We start from the raw sequence: 7,271 nt of genomic DNA, 5'->3' as shown, positions 1-7,271 counted from the left end.
CATTTCAGACGAATGCATCAAACGATGGGAGAAATTGTCAATTACTTGTTTCAAATAGAGCATCATCACTGAATTTTGATGGTAGATATCATCACAAGGAACAGCGAAACCTCATCCAGAAGGTAATTTATGACGAGTTTTATTGTCTAAATTTATTTGTTTCACATTGTGCCGATACTCATCAAGAAGAAGTGAAGAATATTATCTATTCTTATTTTTCAAAGCATGCCTTCTGGGCTCAATCTGTAAAACCAGGTACTAATCTGATGTTTGATGTTGCTTATTTGCTCAATTTTATAATCTGAATGCACAGAAAATTGACTAAAAACGGGATTCATAACTGGCTACTTAGGAACATTCAATTCTGTTGGTTCGACTGAATTACAAGATACTGGTAAACCTGGTCTGGTTATAATTCAAGGAAAGACTTCCACTGTACTTGGAACTATTCTTGTTTGTAAGTCCCCTTTTTACCTGAAACACAAACTGAACCACTATGTACCTTTTCTATGTTTGGTTCTCTATAACATAGGTTTCAAAGAACCAAAATTAGGTTCTACTAATCGCATCAGTTGTGCTTTGGGTCCAGAATCAGTTTAGATGCTGATTGTTTTGGACCCTTTTAAATAAAGCTGTTGCATTTTGTTTCTTAGGCATTTTATTTAGTTTTACTTTGTAGTTTTTTTTTAAAAAAAAGTACAATGCCACAGTGTTCCTTTTATATCTTCCATAAAATCAATACCTTGCAAGTCACTAGATACACTACTGCACACACTATCAAACACAATCAAAACAGTAGGTTGCACATGGCTTTGAATTCTGACAGATAGCTTTTTTACCTACTGACATATTATTATTATTATAAATTTTCCAAAAAAAAATAAAAATAAATAATCGCCCAGAATTAGGCGATTGGACCCCGGTTCAATCGGGGTTCAATCGCCACTTTGTTGGCGATTGAACCGGGGTCTAATCGCCCGGTTCTGGACGATTAATTTTTTTTTTCTTTTTGAATGATAATTATTATTTTTAATTTTATTATTGTTGTTATTATTATTATTATTACTTCTTCTATTATTAATTTTATTTATATATTCTTTTAAAAGAATATAAAAAAGTTAATTATTATTATTATTGTTGTTATTGATATTATTATTATTATTATTATTATTATTATTATTATTATTATAAATAAGAAATTTATAGGGAGTGGTAAAGTTGTAATTTTTTAAAAATTAAGGGCAAATTCGTAATTTCATTTGAAAGGGTGGCGATAAAATGAAAAGGGGTGACGAAATTTAGTAACTCCTGTACAATAGCTTGTTCTTGACCACAACCCCTACAACCATACACAAACTCTTGCACTTTAAAAGGTACATAAGTAACTCAAATTAGTTTTCTCAAATTTTGCTTAAATATACAAACATATACTTGTGCTTTGTTAATTTAATAAGTGTTTTCACTTTCTACAAACTTTCAGGAAATTGATTGCTACAACTTTGCTCTAAACTTAATACAGGTATGCTTACACTCTTTTTCTCTTATGCCCTTTTTAAGCTGAACATGTTTATTGATGAAATTTAATTGATGTTGGTTGCTTTTTTTTTTTTTTTTTTTTGTATTGTTTAATTTCTATTTACTTATTTCCTGCTTACTAATCATACACTTGAACTATCAAATAAAACCATGTGCCTCTTTGAATCCAATGAGGTGAAAGATTTTGCTCATGTACTAAATATTGTATAGAAGTTAAAGTTGTTGCTGTATGATCGACTTTTGACATAAGTTTTGAAATTTTTGTGTTCATTAGTGCCAAAAAAACCGATTTATGCACTTTTTTAAAAGTTATTCTGTTTCAGTTGGTAGTTTACTGAATTAATCTTTAGAATTCTATACTAACTAAACTAAGTACAAGCAAACGATATAAAGCCTGTGTTGCTGTATTCTATGCATACAGCCTTGAGCATGCTGTTGGTTTCTTTCATTTGGGTTTTGAGTTGGATTGATCAAATTCTTTATGGGTTTGACATATAATTTAGTATTGGTATTGAGATGAGGATTTAGCAAATTTATGGATTGATTTGGGTTTTGAACTGTGTTTAATGAAGTTGAATGTGGCTTTGTTTAATGAACTATTATTAGGGCGATGTTATAAGAGCAACCCTCTTCGAAGATGACATACAAGCTTATGATTCTTTAATTCAACAGAATCATGAGTTTCTGATTTCGAATCATGAGTACCAAACCAGAGTTGGGGAATATCAAATGGCATTTAGTAATCGCACCGTAATTCAAGCAATTGGTTCCTCTTCACAAGCTTCCGGTCCAACTTATCATTCAATAACAACTATTCCTAGAACAAACGGGTCTTTATGATAAATTTGGTACGTACATTCAACAGTTGTAGTGTCATTTTTATCAGACATATTTAATATCTTATGAGTATTATTACATATAAGCTTCAAGTACATGATCAAGAAAGTAACTTATTGTCAATCATTTATTATTTAGATATGATTGGTGTTGTTATTTTCATTGGAGACAAGCGCATGGTAAGATGTGTGTTTGAGCAGCAAAACAATGTGTCTAAAATTATTGTCACTGATCATAGGTATGCTGTTGCACACCTTAGCTTTTCCAACATATTTATCTCTTGTTTTCTATATGTTGCATTGACCAACCTATTTTTTTCACCCTTCTCTGTGCTAACTCATACAGCTCACATCAGTCCTTAATTGTGTCGGCATGTAATGATATGGAAGACTTCTTTAAAACAAAGCCTGTTGAAAATCACATCATTGGTTTCACATCTCTAAGGGTTACATGTCACAAGGGTATACTAACTATCATATCTTTTTTTGTGTTTCCTTTTATTACTCTAATATTCAATAAACCCATTGCCATCTTCATTTATACAATGATAATTACCTTCAGAAATTATTAGGTTTTGGCCTATCAACTATGATTTCATCTTTAATCATACCAACACCAACTGGTGAAAAAGTAGATTCTCTAAGCCACTGATAAAGCACGCAATCTATAAACAATTCCTAACAATGCATTTACACACAAAATAATGCATCTCATTCTATACATATTCTTTTTTTTTTTAACATAGGGCCTCTTCTCATGGATCCTTGCTTCGGGAGCGCAAAGCACAAATCCTGAAGACTCGCATGCCCTTAAACCAAAGACAACTAACCACAATTAAATTCATGAAAAGCAAGACGGTATTAGCTCCCACTTTCTACTTATATCAGTTTATTATATGTTTCATGAAAAAATTAAACATGCTTGCTTACAAAGGGAATTTTGTTTATACAAAGCTAGCTTAATTTCTTATACATTACAAATCTGATTATGAAATGTGGTTTATGCTTTCATTTATTTGCATCGGTACGAAGAAAGTTTGCAAAACTTGAGGAAATCTTTGGATTTCTGGAATTGCATATAGAAACTAGATCGTGATTTTCTATATTTAAACTTGTGCTCTTACTGTTAGGTTAGTGATTTTGATTCTGCTTATATTTGAGTCTTCTTGTGATGTGATGAAAGTTTCCTGTAATTAGTATTATTTGCTTTTTCACTTACCTTAAAGTAAGCACTGCATCATTTTTTAAACACCATAAACTATTGCTATTGCACACAAGACACATGACTGAAAACACCTCATGCATTTCAAACAAAAGGAACACAAACAATCAGCCTCTTATAGCTTCTGTTTGGTTATTGGTTGCTGCTTCAGTGGTGTTGCGTAAAAGATTAATGACTTGTTCGTGGTTTGGTTCTGTGTCCATCATCATGCATGTTATACTTCATGTTTTGATGCCTTCTTAAATGATTAGTTTGCTATATCCCTTATCACACACATGATATATCCTTTATTATCTAATTCAAATTTGCTCTCAAATAGAGTAGTAGTCATACAAATTAAATTACCACAATTATAATTTTGCTCGTTTATAAAAAAAAAATCATTATAAAATAGAATTATAAGTAATATCAATCAAGTAAAAATAAATCTTTTACATTCACCAGGCTGCAAATACTATCGAAGAAGAGTGACATTGAATACTGAAAGCGCAAGCCTCAAAGAGGTTCAACAAAGAAAAACAAATAAAAAAATATAATGCAAAAATGAACACAAGTGTTTATGAGGTATCTTGAATACCTCCCCCTCAAATATAGTTTATTATAATGAATTCAACAATTACAAGTATAATAAAACCTCCCTTATCTTGAGAACAATCTCTCAAGATCACAAATACTAAAGCAAAGTAAGAACACTCTCAAGTTTCTAACAATGCAATAGCCCTCTCAACAATATGTGTGTTTTTGGTGTCTCTTACTATGAGTGATGAATCCTATTTATAAGCAAGGTATTCATCACCTTTAGTATTCCCTCATAAATCACCATAAACTCACATGTAACATCCCAATTAACATCCTAATTAACTATGATAATAAACATTACAATAAACAATAGAAGTAATGCACCACATAATTGCATAGACATTACAAATTCTGACCAAGACAGAATCCAAAGTAGTCTGCTGAACTTCCGCTCGATCCGAGCCACTACCTCGCTCGGTTAAGCGTGCTTCCAGGAAAGCTACTGACTTGTTCTGGACTTCTTGCTCGACCGAGCCAACACCGCTCGACAGGTCGAGCCAGACATAGCTCAATCGAGCGCCTGGTCGAGCCGCTCACAGTCTGTTTCTCTTGTTGCTTTGATCAAACAACTCTCATCAACCGTTCCAAACCTTAAACCACCCATATTCGACACATCTTTATCGACCCTCTCTAAAGTACAAGACAAAGCATGTTCGATTAAATGTTTAAAGTTAACGTCGTTATTAAGATTATTAGCACTTGCTTTAACAATCTCCCCCTCAAGTCCAATACTCTTATCATCCGCAAAAGTAACTCTCCTTGACCCAAACACACTATCATCAACACCTTTGTGGCCTAGGCTACCACAATTACCACAAATAGCCCAAGACGCACTCCCGCTCTGATACCAATTGAAAGCGCAAGCCTCAAAGAGGTTCAACAAAGAAAAACAAATGAAAAAATATAACGCAAAAATGAACACAAGTGTTTATGAGGTATCTTGAATATCTCCCCCTCAAATATAGTTTATTATAATGAATTCAACAATTACAAGTATAATAAACCTCCCTTATCTTGAGAACAATCTCTCAATATCACAAATACTAAAGCAAAGTAAGAACTGTAGCAGGAGCGGCACTCTCGATACATAATTAACATTAATAATTATACTTAAGATAAATAATGCGGAAGTGTAAAACGCCGAACTAAAAATCGTTCAAAACATAAGTAAAAAAAAAATCTTACAACTGAGAAAATATAAAATAAGGTTTACTTAAATACGATAAAAAAAACATAAGTACAATATAGTTATCAAGTAAAATCATTGAAGCTAAGTCCTCGATAGAATAATTAAAGTTGCGGCCTGGATCGAAACCTGAGCTAATTTTTTCCTGCAAAATACTGTCATCCATAATACGGATGACAGCCGATTAAATCGGTCAGCGATAAAGCCGAGTACAATTTTCTCAATAAGCTTATGATGCGATAGTTAAATCATGCTTACAAAATAATCATCAAGCACAATATAGAAGGTTATTACTCATTATTGACCTTTACTAAGTCATTAAGTTACATTCTCAATACTTGCAGAAGTTCATTACTGCTACTAAATACTTGGTAACCTTAATGCTTATTTAATCAAGTTCAATTAAGCCTCATAGCTTTACCATCATAGCACATCACAAGATCACAACAATAATGACAACTGTTATATGTAAGGGTCTGGTTAGGTGAGGACCGTAGTCCTAAACCCTAACTGTGGTGGGAGTCGTCACTCCTCTCAATACTGTTATGCTCGAGACTTCACAGGATGGGTTTTTCTCGGACCCCCTGTCTGACACCGCATTTTACGTGCCGACTAACACGGACGCTGGGATTTTACATGCCGGTCCATGGTTCGACGTTACCTTACTATCAGAGTCATACAATCAATATCATGCAATATCAAACAAGACTCTAAACCGAAATAGTTTACATTCTTATAAGTCAAACTTGCACTAGTAAAAATTTTGACAATTCTACCCTTTTAATAGAAACAAATTACTAGTATCTAATAAATTAATATTAATTAAATAACAAATTTTCGTAGCTATACTAAGATTCCTGAGGCTAAACTAAGTCATATTATGTCATAAATAATCATAACAGTCAAGAGTAATATTAATAACGTATTTTACCAAATAATCAGTAAAATAGTAAAACGGATCTATCATAACTAAAAAGAATAACATAATCCGACAAGTTATTAAGGGTCCAAAATCTATATGAAATGAGTTTTCAAGAAAAACAATGCTAAGCATTTTAACAAATTTGTTTGACTATTTTACCGATAAACCGATTAATAATTTTTTATAATTACTTGAGTCCAACAAAAAAAAAATTATCAGAACACCAAGATCATATGGAATCATTTTAAACACATAAGTTTATTTAACTAGTAAAATTCATATATATCTATATTATCATATTAATCAAAAATTTCCATATATATGAATTTTTTTCGAGTATCCAAAAAGTATTATTGTTTTGACGAAAATATCACTAAACTGGATATAACTTTAATATTACCAAGTAAAGTTTAAATGACTAAAATAAAATCATATTGATCATGCTTTTATATTATCGAGTAACCATAAATAAATATCACATAACGAGAGAGTTAAGAAAATATGTACCATTTTCCTCCAAAGGTGGTGCTAAACCAAGTAAGAGAATAATAATAGGAAAATAAGAACTTAAGGAAATAAGCTCCAAAAGAGAAAGTCTTCAAGGTTCCAAGCTTCAAAGAAGTAGATCTTCAATTACCCAAAAGAAAATGATATCCAAGCTCCAAAAGATAATACTTGACTTTTTAAAAGTTGATGATTATTGGCTTAAGAAGTGATAAGATCAAGCTCCATCTTTATTTGATTCTTCAACAAATAAAAAGGGTATAAAGTTAGTAAGATGTTAATGAAGTGAAGATATAAGAAAGAATGGTAGAAAGATTTGATGATGGGGGTGCAAGTGATCTCATGGCTAAGGAGGGGTATTTATAATGAGTTTTGGACAACTTTTTAGTTCATAAGATTGTATGAAAAAGAAGGTTAACTTGTGTAAGTGATTTAGAGTGTGTAAGTGAATGTGTAAGAGTTGGAGTGTGTAAGTGGATGTGTAAG

General features: G+C 31.9%; 1 long non-coding RNA gene across 1 annotated transcript; it reads left to right on the top strand.

The window, feature by feature from the left end:
- Positions 1 to 1,420: 1,420 nt before the first annotated feature.
- LOC130805235 (uncharacterized) lies at positions 1,421 to 3,376 on the top strand. The gene is made up of 5 exons (XR_009040173.1): positions 1,421 to 1,519; positions 2,143 to 2,384; positions 2,512 to 2,611; positions 2,719 to 2,834; positions 3,119 to 3,376. It is a non-coding gene; the product is annotated as an uncharacterized LOC130805235 (long non-coding RNA).
- The last annotated feature ends 3,895 nt before the right edge of the window (positions 3,377 to 7,271 follow it).

Source organism: Amaranthus tricolor, chromosome 2 (genome assembly GCF_026212465.1).
Source record: "Amaranthus tricolor cultivar Red isolate AtriRed21 chromosome 2, ASM2621246v1, whole genome shotgun sequence".
Lineage (NCBI taxonomy): Eukaryota > Viridiplantae > Streptophyta > Magnoliopsida > Caryophyllales > Amaranthaceae > Amaranthus > Amaranthus tricolor.
Note: the sequence above shows the minus strand (reverse complement) of the source record. Positions and strands in the feature narration are given on the sequence as shown.